Source organism: Lichenostomus cassidix, chromosome 2 (assembly GCF_008360975.1).
Source record: "Lichenostomus cassidix isolate B80296 chromosome 2, HeHo_3.0, whole genome shotgun sequence".
Classification (NCBI taxonomy): Eukaryota; Metazoa; Chordata; class Aves; order Passeriformes; family Meliphagidae; genus Lichenostomus; species Lichenostomus cassidix.
In genome coordinates this window covers 121,026,420-121,047,723 of record NC_139482.1, presented here as the reverse complement: position 1 = coordinate 121,047,723, position 21,304 = coordinate 121,026,420, and positions in this window count along the sequence as shown.

The following is a 21,304-nucleotide window of genomic DNA, read 5'->3' as shown; positions in this document are numbered from 1 at the left end:
ATGGACACGTCTTTTGAAACAATGTAAAAGACAGTTAAGTATTTAATGGTAAATGACAAAAACACTGAAATGCGGAAATTAATAGGTTTACCAATTACTTTTAAAGTATGCTTTATACTATTAATGTCTTCAGGTAAGATGGTAGAATTACCTCATAGACAGATATCCATTACAAAACAGATCATTGCATTTTCACACACTTCTACTGAGTTTGTTGCTGCCTACTTTGCAATGCAGAAGGTTCCAATATTTTACTTTGTGTGAACTGTATTCTTCAAGCCACCATTGCTCAAACAAGGCATAATTTCTGATATGTGTCACCTCAAAGGACTGAATTCAATGGAAAGTCTTTGCAACCTCTAAGTGGTCCCCTGGTTTTGAGCATGGCTTGTTTTTCAACGGCCATGCAAATCTCAAATTGCAGCAGGCTTTTGCTGTTCAGCATTACTGCAGGCATTTTTCAGGTTTGAGCTTCGCAAAAAGTCACCAAAAAAAAGTCCATGGAAATTATTGTTTTCTATGAACGTGTTTGGCAACAAAGCCTGAATATTTTTCATTATAAATATTCAATGTCATTTTTTAATTTCAGATTTTTCCTACCAGTACTTTTGCAACTGTAGCCAAGGTAAGAGCTGGAGGAAATGCTTTGCTTTTTGTGTTGAACTAACAAAATGGCTTGGCTGGAAAGCCTAAAAGCACAGTGTCCACCTTTGCATACATGAATAGTGCCATTAAGCCCAATGGATTTGCATACGTTCTATTAAGGGTGCACATAAGTAGTCCACAATAGGCTTTTTGTTCTACTGATTAAGCTACATCAGGGAATCTGCCCTACAACAAGACCCTTGGGCAACATTTTCCCCTGCTGACTGGTACCAGCACATTTCCTCTCAGCCTTGGGAAACTCTCACTCCTATACACCAATTTTTCGACAGCTTTATGAAATGATTCCCCCTTGGTGTAAGCCTATCAGGACTCTCCAGATGATACAGAGAAAGGCAACTATTTCTCCTATGCCTTCTCTGCCTGTGGCAGAAGTGCATCAATGCAAGACAGAAGCAGGGGCTGGTACATGCCCATGTCAGCTAAATTTCACCCTACCTGGTACAAGACTTCCTGAAGTTCCTTTGGTCTTGGCACATTTTCTCTTGGCATTTTTCTATGGTCCCGTTCTGCAGAGCTGTCTTTAATATTTTCACCTTTCTAGAACAAACCAGCACAGAAAAGCATCAACTATCAAGCATCTCCAGCAGTCAGAGCTAAAGTGAGAACAAGAGTTTGGGGCATGTATTTTATTTTTTTAATGCTGATGCTAAAAATACAGTTAGATCCTAGAAAACAGGAGTGGGAATGGTTGCTGAGCTTTTTAACGAGCACAGAAGATACATTTTTAAAATGGGGCTTTTTACTAGGTCTAGGCAAATATCTCCAGCCCCAAGAAAACTACCCCAAGGGTTCTTTTTAAACACTATCAAGAAAGCATATGCTCTGAGCTCAGAGGAAGTTGTAGCAAAAGGAAAACAGAAAACAGTTAACCTCCACCTTGTCTATAAATCAGTGCAACAGATGTAAAAGTAAGTGTACATTTGGAACCTACTGACCCAGAACACCAGCTCTGAACTTTTGTTTTCTCTCCTCTCCAATATGACTCCATCCTGTGATTTTTGCTCACAAGGCAGGGAAGACAGGATAGTTTTGTTCTTTTGCAAAATTCACTGAGAAACATTTCTCCATTGTCTTCTAAAGCATCTCCTTTCCTCAGGAGCAGTGCAGAAAGATGTCATCACAGGACAACATCCAGCATTCGGACAATATAAGCCACATGGTGTATTAAATGCAGGAATCAGGTATTGCCAGAGCTGAAGGAAAAAAATAAACACAACAACACAAAATCATCTAGGATTGGCTCAGTACTGTCTCATCAACATTCAGCACCAGTTCGATAGCAAAAAGGAGAAAAAAAAACACCCCACAGACACATGAGATGGAAAAAAGATAAAAGGTGTCCTGAATGAAGAAAAATGTGTTATTTCTTAACTGAGCTGTGGATTAAGCAGAGGAAAGGAGCTCTGACATGGCCTGCAGCTCTCTGTTTATAAGAACATCCTTCCAGTGATCTGAACCAACATCAGATGGGAGCACATAGCTGCTCTTCATCTCTTTTCAGCACTCTGGCTCCTGTGCAGACTTAGAGAGGTACAAGGTGCAAATTTGTGTGAAAAGGCTGGGAAAAAATTTATTTCAGTGCTTCATGCAGAATCTTCAATGCTAGGAAACAAACTAGAGTTTTGCAGGCTCATATGCACTGTACATCAAGATCCCAAACCTGCAATTAAGCCTCTGTGAGCCTTTTGTGGTCCATCCCAACTTTAGGAACACAGAGACATCTGGAAAGCTGAAAAGCGTAGCAAGAAGAGTTCAGACACTGATTTGGCAGCTAAAGCGGGAGGTCTGCAACAAATAATAATAACAAAATATAAAATATTTATATAATTATATACATAAATACCTACAATATATCTATATTTTAGCAGACTGAAAATTGGAAAAACTCATACAAGACTTCATTTATTTCCTTTCTTTAGAAAAGTTTTCTCGATATTCTATATCCTTTTTAAAGGACAAAGGTATAATTTTTCTTTGTGAGGCTGGTGCACTCTACATTGCAAACTAAACTCTTTACTTTGCACAAAAGGTGTGAAATTCTCTTCCAGTGAAATAAAAATTCTTCCTTCATAACAGCAGAGCCTTATCAGAAGATTTTGATCTTAGGATCCAGCTTGGTATGATGGAGTAAATTTCTTAAGAGAACAGTAGTACTAAAATGAAAGTGAAAGCAACTGCACTATTTTACAGATCTGGTTTTATATCACTTCCACAGGCTGAAAATAATTTTTCTGAAAGTGTTTGTGTTACACCAATACAAAAGTCATCCGAATTTGGCCATTCAGGTTTTGTCAGGAGAAAAGGAAAAAATGTGTGTTCTCCTACAAAGGGGAAGTTTATTCTCTTTCCTTGGGCTTTTTTGTTGTTGTTCTGACAGCAGAAGAAGGTAATTATTAGGACTGTCCTCTGTAAATTTCTGTTTATCATTTTTATTTATTTGTTTATTTTTAAGTTACCCTTCTATCTCACTTGCCTTTATCAATAGGGTTTGCTTGACACCTACAGTGAAATTCTTCATTAATTTCCACATGCCATGCATCCATTTATGAATATAATGTGGCATTTAAATAGAGAAATAATGCCGTGCTATATTGGAGAAGATTGTGTCCACCAAATATTTCCCTGAGAGAGATAGGAGGCTAGACAGTTGGATATTTGGAAATTATCTTAAAGGAATGATAGGTTGCAAATTTCTTGATCAATACAGTATGGCAATGGAGAGAAGAACTGAAAAAGTCCATATCCTATAGGGATAAAGATAAATATGGGTCAGTGATGAGAATTCAATTGCCATTATAAAAGAGATGCAAATGAAAAAGCATAACTTTCATGCACAGGCAATAATTGCCTTTACATCCAAAGGTTAGTCTCGAAATAGAAAACAAAGCTATAAAACCAGAAAAATAACATGAAAAATGATAATGAACAGTTGGGTGCCACTGTGTGCAACTGCTTTCTGTGTACCCATTTTGCATCTGCAAATTCCTGCCTATGCCCAACCACATTTCTGGAGCTCGTCCACACAACTTTTATAACCTGCTTCTAACAACACTAATATTTAGTAGACATCTGTACTCAACTATAGCTTATGTTCAGATGTCTTCAAGGTCTATGGAAATTGCATGGACTAAATGTTCTCTGTTTGCAAATAGGGAAACTGAGACCCACAGAAAGCATAATTTGCATATGGTCGCCTGGGGACTCAGGGGCAGGGAGGAAAGGCCACTGCCTGAGCCTCCTTCAGAGTGGGCAATATTCAAGCCCTCTCTCTTGAGAAAAGTTCAGTCCCTATCCACAGATGGGAAGAATTTAGAAGGGTTTTCTGACATGAAATAGAAAATAGCTCACAACAGTGTTTCCCAGGCAAGGAGGCACCATGCCTCTTGGTTCTGGGGGTGAAGGGCTGCCCCTGGAAGCTATGAGGTTTGGCACCATGTTTGTCCATTGCTGGGTGTCCTCACCCTTCCCTGGGTGACCTCACTGTTTGGCTTCCCCATTGAACCCCACGGTTAGCTCTGACCTTTAAAAAAATCCCTCACATCCCATGGTCTCTACCTGAGAGCTCTAGCTAGAAAAATTACTTCCTCTACATCTTTTAACTCCTCACTCCAGACATTGTTCTTTTCTCTCAGAGAAATTTCTTTGCATCCCCCTAGCTCAACTGCATGACTGTAAAACATCTCTGTCTTCAAGAGTGTGTCTTTCTTGCCATCGCTTGAATCAGATGTATAAAACATGAGTCTTCCTTCTCAGCATGGGAGACTGTTGGTACAGACTCCATTACAATACAGCATCAATAACAACCCTTTTCATGTTCATCATATCAAATTCAGACCTTTATAACTTCCTGACATATCTATTTTGCAGTCTGAATTTACCTGAGTGTTGATTCTTCCTAAAATAATATTATTTAGGCAGTAAATGTTTTACAGATATTTCCAAGTGTTAACTGAAAGTCACATAAAGTGGAAAAAAAGTCCAGTAAATTCTAATTTTGAAAAGATTGGGAAGCAAATACTTATATAATTCTGATTATAACAGAATTTTGGCCTAAGAGGAACTGTACATAAATTAGTCTCCTTACTGCAGATTAAAAGAACAAATATACAAATATTTGTTAGATTTTTAAACTTTTAAATTTGTCATATCTGTGGGGGAGGGGAGTGAATGGATTTAAAATAAAACAACTATAATATACAAGAATTTTTACACTAACATCTTCCATGTTACTTTATAAAAGATGACACAGGATTCCATATTGAGTAAGGTTCACCAATCTCATGTGAGATCATGATAGTATCTTTTTCCTTACTATAAATCTCCTCCTTGTCAAATGGTGTAAAATTCTCCACAGAGTTTTAAGATGCAATTTTTATGTGAAACTATTTGTAGCTCCTAATTTCAAAAATCTTGAAGAGATGAAAGATGTTAAAGAAATTAAAGGTTTTGAAGGTTGTTTGGAGGTTTTGGGTAGGTCAGTTGAGAAAAAGTTATTAAACTGCTATTTTTGGGCTAATTCTCGGTTGTCTTTTACATCATATTGTCAGATGTGCTTCATGATTAAAGCAAGAGGCATAAAAGTGCCTTCAAGTTGAGTTGGAAAATATTTACAATTATTTTGTATACTGGAGTATACAGCTAAATGAAGATCAACACAACTGGGAACAAGTCCCCTATCTCTATCTGCAAGAGTCCTTAGCAAGGTGTGTGTTGCATGAGACCTTTGCTTATTTGGGACACACTGAAGAAAGCAAGAACAAAAGTCAAGTGTCTCTAGTCAGCCAGAAAATGGGATTACCTGTTAAAACTACACTTTTATTGGTTATTGTTTTCACAGTTCTTTGTTTCCTATTTCAAACAAGGCAGCAGCATTTGCCTATGGCTTTGGTTTCTGCTTGCACTGTTTCTGCCTGCTAGTAGCATATTGCAGTTTGTAGCAGCCCAGAAAACCTAAAAAACTAACTGCAGGTGACTCCCCAGTCCTTCATGTATTATTTTCATCAGCAATACATCCTTAGTTCTGTTTTGCTGGGGAGGCTTTCTGAAGTGGTTTTTTTGGGGTTTTGTTTGTTTTGGGTTTTTTTTTTAATGGGATAATACCTGTCTTGTTTCTCCCTTTTCAGTTTAACATGAAAGTCAGGGAGCTCTACTTCCACCTCCTCAGAATACTAGAAAATGAAGTTTCTTGCACCCAGCAACTGAGGATGTGTCAGTGCCATGGCAGTAAAGTCAATGGGAAAACTATACTGGCTCCATCAAGGTCTGGATCCCACATCTTAACCAATCTGCATTTTTCCTCTGTCTAGGTTCTTAAATACCCTTGACAGCATTTCATGGTAGCGAGCAAAGCCCTCAAGTAGCATTTAAAAGTAGTAAGATTTGATTATATTTTGCTCAGTGAAAACTATGCACCCTTCTTACAACTCAAATGCGAGTTAATGTCACTTCTCGGAAAAAGAAGGAAACCAGATCATTCGAATTACATGATTGTTGATGGATTAATTTGTGACAGAAGAAAGTGAAAGTAAGGTGGTGACAAGGGGATTAGTTAACAAGATGCAGTAAGAATGCTAGGAGAGCTGCACTTGCTCTACAAATGCACTAGACTTTTTGAAGCTATTGCTAGCATGACAGATAAAGGGAATGTAGCTGCATTATATATTTAAATTTTCCAAAGGCATTTGAAAAGATACTGCACAAATGGCTTATTTTGAAAATAAAAGCCCATGTGATGAAGAGAAAGCTGCAAAATGAATTAAAATGTAAGAAGAAAGGAGGGGGAGGAAAGGAATAATGAATATAATACACTTAAAATGGAAGGTATTCTCCTGAGAAGTATCACAGAGCTCTGCAGGCTTAAACCAGGGCATCTGAACCATGTTATTTTATCTATATAATGCTTTGCTTACAGACTCTTATTTGACTGAATTGATGAAAATGTTTTATGCGATGCAGATGTAAATTTTTTTACCATATTTCTAGTATGTATAGTATTCAAAGTATGAAGTTTCTTCCTTGATATCACAGAGATGAAAGAAGAGATTAGCAATAGCCTTTTCATTACAAAGCTCACATGCTTAATTGTTATAAAAATCCTTTCCCACTTCTCACATGGAAATTACTTTTCTGTATTACCTGTGTTACAACTCTTCTTACACTGAACACCTGGAACCTCTAGAAAAGGAGCACTTAGTGGAGTCTGTAACCTAGAGGTGTTTCTTTTCAATTAGTTTCTCTTTTCAGCCTTTGTGAATCATTAGCTCATTACGTGCATGAGCTGTGTTATTAGCTATCCATGCACAGATTTTACATGGTTCCATTACCTGCAATTTTATAATTACACTTGTAGAATGTGAGAAGCACCAGTATCCCATTCTTTATGGACAAAAAAAAAAGACAGAGAGAACTTAAACATTTGGTCCCTTAAAAATAACAACATGCAGTGTTGCAAAATTTAAGACATTGCAAAATCAAATCCCCAGTCATTAATCCTCAATGAGACTCATTAACCTAAACTCAGTTTGTCCTTTTGCAAAGAAAATGACAGAAAGTGCATAGACTAAATTGAAGTCGAAGGCATTCACACAGAGGTAGGTCTGCATTCAAGTTCTGCTGCTGCTGGAACTAGGTCAAAATTTTCCTCATAGTTCTGCCAGTTTCCATGTGAATACCTTAATTGCAAAACACTTGAAGTGTAAATTTATCTTACTGGTGTTACTCTGTGTTTTTTAAATTATTTGGTAAGAAAAGAGTGTCTCTTTCTTCTAGCACTATTCATCTACCACATGGATGGACTTGTGTTAGAACACTGCCATGACAGAGGCAGAACAGGGATCTGAACCCAGTTTTTCCCACTGCAAGGAATGTGATCTTAGCATTTACTCACTTGTGTTGACACAAGTCAAAAAAATTGTTGGCAAGAGATCTGTGTTTCAGATACGTGCTTCATTAACTCCAGTTCTAAGCAATGTGTCTCTTCTTGCCTTGGACAGCGATATAAGGGAAATACATAAGAACTATCTAAAGCCTGTTTTGAGGAACACAAGATCCATCAGGGCCAAGACATTTACCAAAAGATACACAGTGATAAAATGGAGAAACTAAATCCATTGCTCCCAAGTTCATAATCTGTGTATAAAACATCTCTTTGCTCACATAGAGAGCATGCTACTCTACTTGTCATTAGCCACAAGGCAATTTGGCTCCTGCCACCTCAAAGTTTTGGTATTTTACCACCTTTTCATATATGTTAGTTAATTTTGTCTCCTTTGTAGCCACAGTATGGAAGAAAATGTTGGAATTTGCTGAAGAACATAGTGAAGTTTTTTTGGTTTTTGGTGGCACATGAGGAGAATTAAATCTCAGAGGACATTGAATCAGGTTAAGTGTGGTTGCCTAAGAGGGCTGGAACTTTCAGCCTGAATGCCATCTTCTCCTTCTAAGCTATGTTGCTTTAAGTGAGATCAGCAGAGGTGATTAAATTCCCTGGGCCTTGATCCAATAGAAAAACTCTATTGACTTGAACAAAGCCGAGGCAGACATAAATAAGATAAACAACCACTGTGTCAAGGATATTCTTGCCAGCCCAGTTCAGGATAAAATATTCACCATATCTCAAATTTAAACCACTTAATACTTCTCAAATCAAATACTACATGCAGATACAAAGAAATTTCTTGGAAGGCAAGTGGTGCCTAAAGTAAAATTTTAATATGTCCAATATCAAGATTTACTGCTTACTTAGGGAATGTGGACTTCAATTCTTTTCCAACATCAATCGTATAACCCTTTCTTCATTGATATCCAGGCATCTGCTAAATTCTTCGCAGGACAAGAAATTATGGAAGTACCTTGGCTCAGAAATTATTAAAAAAGAATTTGATATGAAAGTTTTCAACTTACAATGTATTTTGGATTGGTTTTTATTTTACAGTTGAGACAGGATATGCTGTTACTTTGGGTTCTCAAAAATTTCTGAGATTTAGCTGAAAATTCATGAATTGAAGTACATGGGTCACATGAAGGCATCCTTTAATTTGTACTTCCTCTCCAAATTATTGTGCCTGTAATTGAGAGAAAGAGAAAACATACATATGGTCCATAGCGAGCTTCTATAATATCTTCACTTATTAACTGTGACTATGAAAGACGTGGTTCTACTCTGCTATGCACAACTATATTAAAGCCAATAATATTAATTTGGCCCTGAATTGAATAGGAAAATAAACTGTGCAAAAACCCAACAGCAATCGGAGTGAAAAATATCAGTACATGAATGGATGATAAGTGAATTCTAGAGACAACAGAGGAATTCAGAAGACATTTCTGATGTGCTCTGCTCTCCTTGGATTTCCCGATCTGTCTTCAAGGTCATTTGTGTACAATGTCAAAAGGATTGTGCATGCTTTAATGAAGGATATCACACTAATCAGCATGATTTGAGGAATAGTCACAACCTCGAACTGCAAACTAAAGAAGGAAAATGATGTTTACCATCACTTCTTCAGAACGAACAGAAGTTTCAACAAGACTCAAAACCCAACCAGCAGAAAAAAAAACCCTCAGGCTGCATGTCTACTGGATGAAATACAGTGTATTTTTGTTCTTTCATTGTCTCTCTCTCCTTTTCAACTCCAGAAAGCCTCAAGGTGCCATGCTTTCTGTGAACCTGTTCTACTGTGCACTGAAGATAGGTTTGGGAGAAATATAGCTCAGACTTTGCATAGATCATTAAAAGTCTACTGAGGAAAAATTGAAAACTTGAGGGAAATCGGGGGAAACTCTCAGAGGAAGAACTGGCAGGAAACTATCACCCAAAGACCTTTCCATCAAAGACTCAGTGGTGACAGAATTTAAAAAAACAGAAAAACAAAAAAATGCAGGTTGTGGAGTTTTTGTCCCATTCTGGATTACTAGCTCTGTATTTGATGCTCCTGGCCATGACATGCATTTTTATTGTCTTGTTATAGCCCACTGGCATTTTAGGATTGAGAATCCAAACATCAGGTCAATCAAGGCTCTTTTGTAACAAGCTGCAAATGTGCACCACAAGGCAGAACCTGTAGAGGTGTACCAGTCTTTTCAGCTTTGATTTTGGACTGTGGGGAGCATATTAGCTATGGAATGGCTCTGCTGTTCAGGAAAACATTAAGTATTGAATACCAAACAAAATAGGATTGGCTAATTTTAACATCAGTATAGATGCAAAATTGTTGATGTTTGCTTATTGCTACAGGGAGGTGTTAGCTGTCAGATCCTATTGATTTCAGCTTAGATGTCTTAATTAGTCAATCCTATTGATTTCAATGAGGATGTCATGAAAAGTAATTACTCTACATTCAGCATAGTCATTTCTCTATTTTAGCATCTTTTCTCCTTCAAAAATCAGACTTCTTAAATTGCTAATGGCACTAATACCAAGAAGGCAGACAGATTATTTGGTCTAAGAATCAAAACTAGACTCCCAAGACCACTTATCATCATTTTGACAGTTTTTGAAACAGACCACCAGAGCTACACTCAAAACTGTCAAAAAAAGTTGTGTTTCAATACTGCTTCTTCCCCAAGGTCTGATTACAGTTTGGTATTCTTAACTTACTTATTGAATTTTCCCTCAAGTAGTCTTTGTGCCTGAAAATTGTTGAGCTGCTCCATCGTATTAGCAAGAAGTGCTTGTTCTAGTAGTGTACAGCAGGGACAACAAAGCTCAACCAATGCTATGTCACTTCATTCATTTTTCCACACTTCTCACTTATTTATTTCATGTCTGACATCTTCTCTATGTCTTTGTATGATCAAAGTCAGGAAAGCTAGTTTTTGGTGCACTGAATATGGATCAAAGAGTCTTTTTATCAAAAAAGATTGCATTTAGTTAAAATCAATATACATATTTTATAACACGTTTCAGTTTAGTCTCAAGTGTTGTTTAGGTCATCATTTAATTTAAAATTAATCAAATTTTGCAGACAGAAGACCACAAGTAAAAGGCTTGATTTGTAGAATTATACTAACCACACTCAAATGTGAATGTATTTATACAAACTGCAAGAAAAGTTCTCCAGAACTAGGATGGCAGGAAAAATGTCTTCTGATTCTTTTGTTTAAATAGTAAAAAAACAAATACATACATACACACATAAATAAATATAATAAAGCCAGCAATCTTCATGAAAAGTACCAAAGATATTCAGGAAGCATTTTCAGTATACCAAAGTAGAGTGCAAAAGTTTGACCACACAATGGCCCTATCTGTGTGACACTGTCTTCCCAAGTAAGGTTAACACAAACTTTTAGTTTTTCTCTTTTACTGAGCCTATTCCAAAGCATTCCAATTAAGGCTGTTTGTCTATCAGCAGTTTTCCAATGTGATTACCAAAAGCAGGTCCTGAGTTTTAAGAGTTGAGTAGATTATTTTGGGGGCTAGGAATACTACTTTTGGAAGAAGAACTGCACAGAGGTATGAACATATTTATGAACTAAAAGAAGAAACCTGATGTAATGATATTTGACAAAAAAACCCCCAGTTTCCATAGTTCAACAATTTCTTGCCCATTCCTAAACAGATTTTTGCCTTCATAATGTTAAGATGGGGGAAAGTAACAGAATATAAAATGGGCATGCAAGAAACAGAGAAAATATTTCTTGACAGATTGGCTCACTGCAAGAGACTATTCTCTGCATAGATATGAGGTTTCTTGGTTGTTGTCTCGCCAGTCCTTGGAGCATCATTGAAATAAAAACTCACCATCTCCCATTAGTCCAGAAGTAGCACTGGTGAGCTGCAAGGCTACTTCACATACTCTTCTTGCAGTGTTACATGCTTGTTTTGAGAAGTAAAGCGTGAAACAGACTAAAGAGATCCATCATAGCTTATATCTAGGACATTGTGATCTTGTGCACATGCCCTGCTTTCACAGAAAAATAATATCATTTTTCTAGTAATTTATACAACAGAATGAGTCGAAGACAGTTCATGGACTAATTTCCAACACAAGAAGAGGAAACACTGTATTAAAACCTTAATTTAAATTGGATTCTGGTAGTTTAAAAGGATAATATTTGGTTCATATAATGGTACTGAATGAGTATCAGAGACTCTGAGAATCATGTAGTCTACAATATCTGCAAAGAAAATGAACATTCTGTAAAGTCTGTTGGATTGGTTTTGTATCAGCAGTAATTTTCTGACTATATAAACGTGTGCCACATCTACTACAATAAATAGTGTCTTATCATAGAACTGAGATTGATTTCTTAAAGTGTAAATGTCTATAAATTCACTGTTAAAACATCATTTATTTCAGTGTTTTAATGGGATGTTATGTAATCTTCTTATGATTTTATTATAAATCAGCAATTTCCTGGCATAGCATATCCTGCTTGCTTCAATATGCATATGTCCCTCTTGAAAACATGTGGCTGTTGTTTTTCAGAACTTCTAAACACCTCCTGCCTGCTGGGATGGGCAGGAATGAAAGTACCATTTCCTCAGTATCTCAGAAATTAAAGAAAAAAAACAAGAAACATACAAAGAACAAGCCCAAGAATACATATAGGAATTCAGTTCTGGGAGAAATTTAAAGGAACTAGTCTTTTTTCTGGGATTTCACATTTTAATAATCTATATATTTATTTTGTGACACTTTTTCTGAAGGTCATTTTTTGAATCTTGCTATAGTTGTACTGTATTGCTGTATCAGCTTTTTCTTTTGTGAGATGTCAAATCTGCCCCTTTCTCTTTGTGCCTTAAATGTTCAGATTTGGCCCCAAAGTCTAAGTTGTGGATACTGGCCAGGAAGTTCAATGATACAATAAAGCAATCCTTGGTGAACTTCGTGACTTTAATTTTAAAAACTTTTTATATCTATTTTTTATTCAGCTGTACAAGTGTAATGTGGTCACTTAGATCTTCACACATATGATGACTACTGTATTTGTAGTGTGCAAGATCTAATAACCAAGAGAGGTTTTTTGCATTTCAATATACCCTCCTGAATACCGAGAGTATTGTTTTATATCTTTGTCTACAAAGAGCGGTGTAATAGGAACAAAAGATCTCATACTGCAAAATGACTAGGCCAGAAGGAGGTTTCTTTGTATTGCCTTCTGAGTTCCTTCCAGATGATCCCCACAAATTTGAGTTCAGTTCAGTGTGTGAATTAAGGTGATAGTCTATAGCATGCTAAACTTTTATGATTTTGAGGGGGAAAAGGTAGTGTCTTCAGGTGGCATATTAAGCTGGAGTTTCTCTGAAAGAAGGAAGCCACATTTATCTTACTTTAGATATCTAAGTTAGTGCATATGTAAGACGTAAAATTATACTGCAAGAGGCAGTTTCTTCCTAAAACTGATGAAACACCTGGAATAATTAAATGTTTATTATACAATTGACAGAGAACCAAGAAGCTGAATCTGCTAAGAATACCTGAAACACTGTGCCAGTCTTTCTGTGCATACAGTAGTTGATCAATGTAATATAAAAATATATACATCTGTAACTCAGAAGTGTATGTACCATAATCTCATGCTTTATTTAAATAAGCCCACAAATATACACATTTAAAATAAATGTCTGAAAATTTTGTAACAGAACCTTTCCTGTCAAAAAATGTAATTCTGAAGGATCTGAACACCAGTATACATCACAGCTCAATTTTTTTCTAGCAATCTCAAATTTTTACTTCTCTTTTGCTTTTGTCCCACTAAAGTGAATTGGAGCTATGGGTTATTTCGTGTGCTGCTGTGTATGAGGGTTATGTGTTAGAAATACAGCATCTCAATTCCTTACTCATCTCCTCTACAAATCTCACTGTCTGACACTCTGTGGCCACAGCACTGCCACAGCCCTCCCTGCATGTGGGACACCCCAAAGGGGCTGCCAGCAAGCCAGGCATCCAAGGAGCATGCTGAGTCCCAGAGATGAAAAGTGGCCATCGCATGGAGGTGAGATGGGAGACAAATGTATTTGCAGAAAAAATATCTTGCTCTCATGAGCAATTCCTCTTTTTTCTCAGGGAAAACTTGTTTTAGTTTTATTTCCATAGGTTACAAAGATAATAAATACAGATTTCTTCCTCCCCTCTGCTCCCATTTTCATATCACCAAGAAAAATGAAATCTGTTTTCTTACTCATCCTTTCAACTGTGCTAAAATTCATTTGTTCATTCCCATTTATCTTTTTTTGCCTTTTGCTGAGAGAAAAAAAAAGAAACCAAACCTGTTTATTACTTTCACCCTTATAACTTTTGAGTTACTTAATAGACTAAAAAAGTTTGTTTTGGGTGACCAAATATATTTCTACTTTACTTTTCCAGTGTTTTGTTAGCATGCTCAGGAGCCCTTTGGTATATAAAGCTTTGATTCATCAGATCACTCAATCCGAGGTTTAAATCTTTTTGAAACACACAATTAGGTGGGTGTTCTACTGAGTCAGTTCTTCAAGATGTGATTTTCTTTTATGAAAGTGATGTGTGTTATAATAAAATGTAGGGACCATCGAACTGGTTCAAAATTGCTCATTTAATTTCTGTGGGTTTATTTTCCTTTGCTGTGCCTGGTAAGATTAATATACCTGTAAGTCTCAATATAATTTTATACAGTTTTTTCAGAACAAAAACATATATTGTCTCTTTGTCAGTTGTGTAAGACCTTATAAAAAGAGCAATAGATTCTCATGGTTATACTTCAAGTATCTTAATGTCAATGTGTTAAGCTGATTGACCTCAATGTGACCATCTTGCAGTTAATGTGATTTTTATTTTGCTATGATCACCTCTCTGAGCAACACATGCAAGCTAGGTTTGTGCAGTCATTTAGCATGCGTGGCCAGATGATTTCCTGACCTCTATCCTGTGGAGGAGGAATAAACAATCTGTGGCCTGTGCTGTTTCCCAAGGCATGGCCAGCTCCCCTAAACCCCTGGAGGCTCAGATGAACTTCCTCTGGAGCTCAGTCTCATACTGAAACCCATAGGCTCACACTAAAATTCACACTGAAGCTGGCAGAATGCATGAGGCCAAACAGAGTATTGCATACATCTAGCTCTGTTTCATAGCACATTGAAGGTCTGGCTAGAAATAAGAATGTTTCCCACTCCCGAGGATATGTACAAGCCTGAAAGGCTTAGATCACAGTAAGTTATTGGTTCTGGACGTGGTCTTGACTTTCCATTGTATCAGCCCTGGAGACAAAGTGGCTCCAGACAATATCCTCTCCTGATGCATTTGGAATTGCAACAAGTGACAAAACCACAGCAGTGCTCTCCTTCCACTTAGTGCAAAGGGCCGAGTGCACAGGGCTCCTTGCTGAGCACTTGCTCCTTCAGCTTTTTCATGGACAATTTGGCCTCATATATGTCATATCAGCTGCCCTGACTCCTTTATACACTAAATAGAGGAATTACACAAATAATGAAACATGCAAAGAACCCCAAAGAAGCAAAAAAACCCAGAGAAAGCCTCATCCTATTCAAAGGTAAAACCAGAATTTCTCACTTCTCATAAAGTTTCAAGTTAGATTTTGAATAGGGTTTCACATAGCCAATAAGTTTTTCCTCTCAAGGCTAAAATTTGACCTTCCTTTCAGAAGAACGAATTGGGAAAGCTGTCAGGACATTAAGAAAATGCTTTTCTAGTAAGTCCCTTCTGTCTAGTTATTTCAACAAATGTCCCATTAGTACTTCTGGACAATCACTAGATGACATCTGCCATCTCCCTGCACTTTGAGGTTTAAAAGGTTAGTTTAGCTGTACTACATTTTATTACCATTTGGGACACCAATACAAAGCTACATGCTGGGAAAAGATAAACAAGTACTGGAAAGAAAAGGATCTGTGCCAAACATCTTGTTTGGAGGCGAAAAAAACTTGTTCTTTCTGTCAGTTTATACTTACTGAAAATACAGCCCCACCAGTCAACTGAATTTGCTGAATTCGTTGGAGTGATTCTGACAGGGATCCTTTAAATCACCTTCCTGTTCTTTTGTTACCTCATCTTTCAAGTATTCTGGTTTTTAGTGGATAGTTATGAAGAAGATCATATACATTTTTCTGCTATTTTTTTCCATTAGTAGCACAAACCAGGGCATTTGAGCAAGCAAATGACTGGAGAGTATTGTTCCCAGTTTGTTTTACGTTATGGTTTCTGCCCATTTGCTTTGGTGCCTTGAAGTATTTCATAGCTTTTTTTCTTGAAAAAATAAGCTGCAGCACTATTTATGCAATCACACTCGCCTAGCAAATTCAATCAGAATTCGCTCAGCAGGCACTTGTTTGTTTCTTTGGTGGTGGTAGTCAGTTACACAGTGACAATTGTCAGGACACTGGAACAAGACTGAGCTCCCTAACAGGCAGGTCAAATGATATTTCAGCTGGTAAGTAGTAGAAGCTCAATTAGTACATGAATCATTTAAAACCAAATTGAACAGAACAGTCAATAACATTCTTTTGGGAGTAATCTTGCACTTGCAGAGGGATCTGTGTACTTAGCAAAGCAGCCTCAGGGCTGCTCTAACCTTTGCCTGAGGGTTAGTCCCTACTCAGCAGCCCAGAACAAGGGCAGAGCTTAGGTAACAGCTCTTGTTGTGTATTCCCACCCTCCATCCCCAAATTGAACCATGCACTCAAACATCACCTGGCACTATCAGCCACTTTGCTCATTAGCCACTTCTTCACTATCCAACACCTTAAATCAAAAGCCATGGGAACATGAAACCAAGATTGTTCATTTTACTATAACTGCAAATCCTTACTTTTCTTTTCTATTATTTTATTATTTTTATTGCATGTTTTGAACTCACAGAACGAGTGTAATTGGGATGTTAACAGCAAGCTGAAAACATTCACAGCCATCAAGCTTAGGCATGTACTTCCTGCTTCTAAGCACGATGAAACCCCATACATCTTTAAGTCTCACAGATTTCACCACATTATTTCCAGGTAAAATTATTGCTGTCATCACGTTTCATTCTATGCCAGCTTGATTCTAGATTCACGTTATATCACTTTACATCATATTAAATCATATTTATTTTTTAAATTTTCTTACTTCCTCCACCATATCTTCATGCACAGGATAATTATGAAATTAGACTCTAGAAAGTGGCAAAGAATTCTCCTAAGATAGCACTGAAAACTAGGTCTGCAAAGGAATCCAACACAATTATATGCCTGAGCTGCACTGCACTGCACTGCATAGGTGAAGAATACCAAGTTAGCATAGACATGCCTGAAAATGCAAACATGGTTCTAAAGGCAGTTTAGCCATATCAGTGCATTATATCTTTGAGATTATGATGTACTGACACAGGTATCATGCCTGCAGTATGACAGCTGGGATGACAGCGGAAGCCCAGAGGTGGTTCAGAGGCCACAGTATCATCCTGCAGCATGTAGAAATTGCCAAGCACTGATTATTCAGCATCATCAGGTTTTGGGGAGGGATTTCTATAGACTCTTTTTAGCCTGTTCTTCAATATCAGACTAGATAAAAGGAAAAAATTTTTATAGTGAGGATGGTGAGACACTGGAACAGGTTCCCCAGAAAGGCTGCAGATGACTCATACCTGGAAACATTCAGGGTCAAGTTGGCTGGTGTTCTGGGCAACCTGATGTAGTGGAAGTTGTCCCTGATTATTACTGGACCAGATGACCTTCAAAGGTCCCTTCCAACCCAAACCATTATATGGATCTATGACCAAAGAGGAGCTGAGGTGCTAAATGCCATCCTCAAAATTTTTCTCTGTCTAACACCATGGTGCTATGAAAAAGCTCCTAAATTTTAACTTGTATACAGAACCAGAAGCATCTTAGCCTCAATGGCTCTGAACTCAATCAAATCTCCTCAAGGAGATCCAAAAAAGGGAAAAGGGATAAAGAAGAAGGAAACCATCTGGTCTTCATTTTAGTTGCCAGCTCAGTGGTTAGCACACATGGGAATTCGTACATGAGAGATATCTGCAACAGGAATGTTTTACTTTCTAGCTCAACAGCCACTGGTCAAATTCTTATTCTTGATTTAGATTCTCTGTCCTTACCATGCTTGGGGACATACTTCAAATGATAACCATGGCAGTCTAGTAAGCTAAATTATGAGATCCCTGAGTAGTTAAGGAAGGTTTCATGCTTGCTCCTCAATTGGTGTTTGCTCAAAGAGCTTGAGTGTCTCCCTTCAGGATGCATCCTTCCATAGCACTGGGTGTTTGAGGTATGTCAGCCCTTTGTGCCAGAGAGAAATTCTGTAGATACAAAATTGGGCTAAGGCTTCCACAAGGGAAAATATATCACTGCTACTATAAAGATCTCAACTTACTCTCTTCAGTGATTTATATACTGCTAGTATATAAACCTTTTTGTCCCTATATGAACTGTAAATGGTAGCCACATTTTTTTCAGATATGACAGACTCATGTAATAGGTTATTTTTTTCCATTAGAACACATGCCATTAAATCCATTATCCTTTCTAGTTTCTCTGTCAGGGCAATCAGTCTCTTTGCTTTGCTACAGTTAATGCCACTATTAATTAATCTTATCCTTAATTCATAACTCATATATGTTTTAAAGTAATTGTACAGCGTGTAATGAGCAGGACTGACAGATTTTTAAGATCAAAGGCATAGATCCTCAGAGATACATGCACACTTAATTACTATTTAGGTAGCCAGCTTCAATTGATTTCTGTAGTAGTTTAGTGACAAAATATCTTTGAAGATCAGTGCCAAAGTTTAGATTCATGTGTTAGTTATTGCCCAAAGTTCCCATCACTAGATCCATTTTGAGGGGCACTGTATCAAAAGGTGTTAGAACATAGCATGGGCTCTCACAGTCCATTCTATCTCAGTCTTGCAAAGATGTGAGTGCAACAATTTGTGGGCACAGCTTTGTGATCAGACAAAAGTTTTCCAGCCAGTTGGTGGCCAAACATTCAGTTCCAACCACACTTTTCACATAGATCACAGAATCATAGACTCAATAAGGTAGGAAAGCACCTCCAAGATCATTAATCCAGCCTTTGACCAAACACCACCATGCCCACAAAATCATACAGCAAAGTGCCATATCTACTCGTGTTTTGAACACTTCCAGGAATGGTGATTCTACCACTTCCTTGGGGAGCCTGTTCCAGTACTTAATCACTCTTTCAGTGAAGAATTTTTCCTAATGCCCAACCTGAACCTCACCCTAAGCACCTTGAGGCCATTCACCTTGTCCCATCGCTAGCTGCCTGGTTAAGAGGCCAACCTCCACCTCACCACAACTTTCTTCTCTTGTCCAGGTTTAACAATCCCACCTCCTTCAGCCACTCCTCACAAGACTTACGTTCCAGACCCTTCACCAGCTTCATTGCCCTTCTCTGGACACACTCCAGTACGTCAATGTCTTTCTTGTAGTAAGGGGCCCAAAATTAAAGACAGGGCTCAAGGTGTGGCCTCACCAGTGCTAAGTGCATGGGGATGATCACTGTCTTGGTCCTGCTATTTCTGGTCCAGGCCAGGATGCCATTGGCCATCTTGGCCACCTGGCCACACACTGGCTCATGTTCATCCAGCTGTTGATCAGCACCCCTAGGTGTCGATTTGAAAGAGCTACATGTTTCCTTCAAAACCAATGCCCAAGGATTAAAATGACAATTTACCATCTGTGGTTAATTTTACATTCAAAATTTAGAGGATTTGAGGGAAACTTTGTGATTTATAGAGGACGCTTGGCTCAGACTAAACTTGTCTTCTTAATTACTTCCTGTGGATGGGAGAAAACATCCATTTTGATGAAAGTGGGTGATTTTCTTTTTTACAACTGTGCCTGAAGCAGCAGTAATTTGTATGATGGGCTGCAGCACTGCATTGTTTTCTCTTTCACAGGGTGGCATGTAGTGGCACACTTCCTGTCCCTACATGGTACAGCATGTCAGTGTGTGCTTGCCTTTAAGCAGCTCCAATTAAGCCAGCCATGACTCTGTAGTTAAGCATTGCTTAAGTGATCTGTTGGATCAGGTCAGAGTAATAAATGGTTTTATTCTTTGATTGTACCTCAAATGTCTTAGCCTGCAGAGCTCTATGTCATGTTCTGAAGGCAGGTACTTTCATACACCAGGTTATATTAATAAATGATACCCAAATACTCCTAATTTCTATGACCTCTATAATCTTTCCTCAAGTTGGCTTACTTGAAGTGTAACCAAACTCTAAGGCAGGCTTGCTATGGCCTTTAGTACAATTTTCCTTCCAATAATACTCTTATGATTTGTATTGTGTCATAATATTGCACTGTAATATTTTTCATATAAAAAACCAAAATGCCTAATTCATGGATAATAATCTTTCCAATGTAGCAGCAGCTTTAGTGGAGGCTGAAAGAAAGATTTCTTTATTCCTCAGAAAAAGAAGCAGAAAGTAACTCCCTTCCAGTTGCAGGGTGATGTAGCCCTGTAGACATGCTGGAGCAGGCACTCAGCTGCTCCCTAACATTAGGGGTCACCTGTGCCACTTAGCCTCATTACCAGGGAGGACATGAGTCACGTGGGACTGACTGAGCACTCTCAGTGGTATTCCTCATCATCTGAAATGAAAGAATATTAAAGGAGCTCGACATTTTGCTTCAAAGGTCAACAAATAACTCTCAGTGTCTCCATATATAAAGCAAATGACAGTAGACAATGAGCACAGCTTTGGCCCTGCACTGGTTGTAGTTTAAAACAAAGTGACAGGAAATAATGAGGTTTAAATTGGTGAATTGGTTTGTGTGTACCGGGGATTAACCTGTAATACACAGTGCACCCAAATTACAGAACTTCAGAGATGAGCCACTTTAAACCATTGTAGCACACACTCTGACTGCAATGATGCCTCATTTACAGAAATACTGGCATACCTCATTACTCTCCCACAGTCACATCATAAACTTAAATTAAAATCTTAAACTACCTTACAATAAAAGCAAGAAGATAAACCCAGCTGAAAACCGATTTCAATAAGGTGCATGATAGGGAAAGTGAGATGCATCAGCTAAGATGAGGTTTAAGTGTCATATTTTTACTAATAGTCAACATCAGTATTTGTGAATGAAATTAATTGCAAAGAGCCAAAGGACGACTCATACATTTGTGCTTTTTAAACAAAAGAATGGGATAACATAACTGTGCTGTTTGTATCCTTCCAAACACTCCCCATAACAATCCAGATGTGGCTTTCACAGAGAAAATGAGTGGCAGCACACAGACCTTTGTGTCACCATATGTCTCCCTATGACGTGAGGAACTACCATGCAGTCACTAACATGTTCAGAGGTCATACACAGTAGGTAGTGAATTCAGCAGCAGTGAGTAACAGAAATGACAGGATGCTCTGCATCCTTCTAAATCTGCTGCTGTTTTCTCTTGCCTTTTCTAGATGTTCTAGTAGGTGGGGGGTGTTGCCCCAGAAAACTCAGCCTGAGTTCACGTGAAATGTGGCTGGCAGTGTGACAACACAAGTGCTGTAAGCTTGATGGGTTCAAGGATTCTCAGGCACAGGATTCAATATAAATTAAGCTGTAAATAAATAAGGACTCTTACTCTGGGAAAGATAAGATTCAGGTGAGAGAGGGAGAGAGAGAGCGATGCATTTAACAGTTATTACACTAAAGAACCTTTATCACCAGCAAA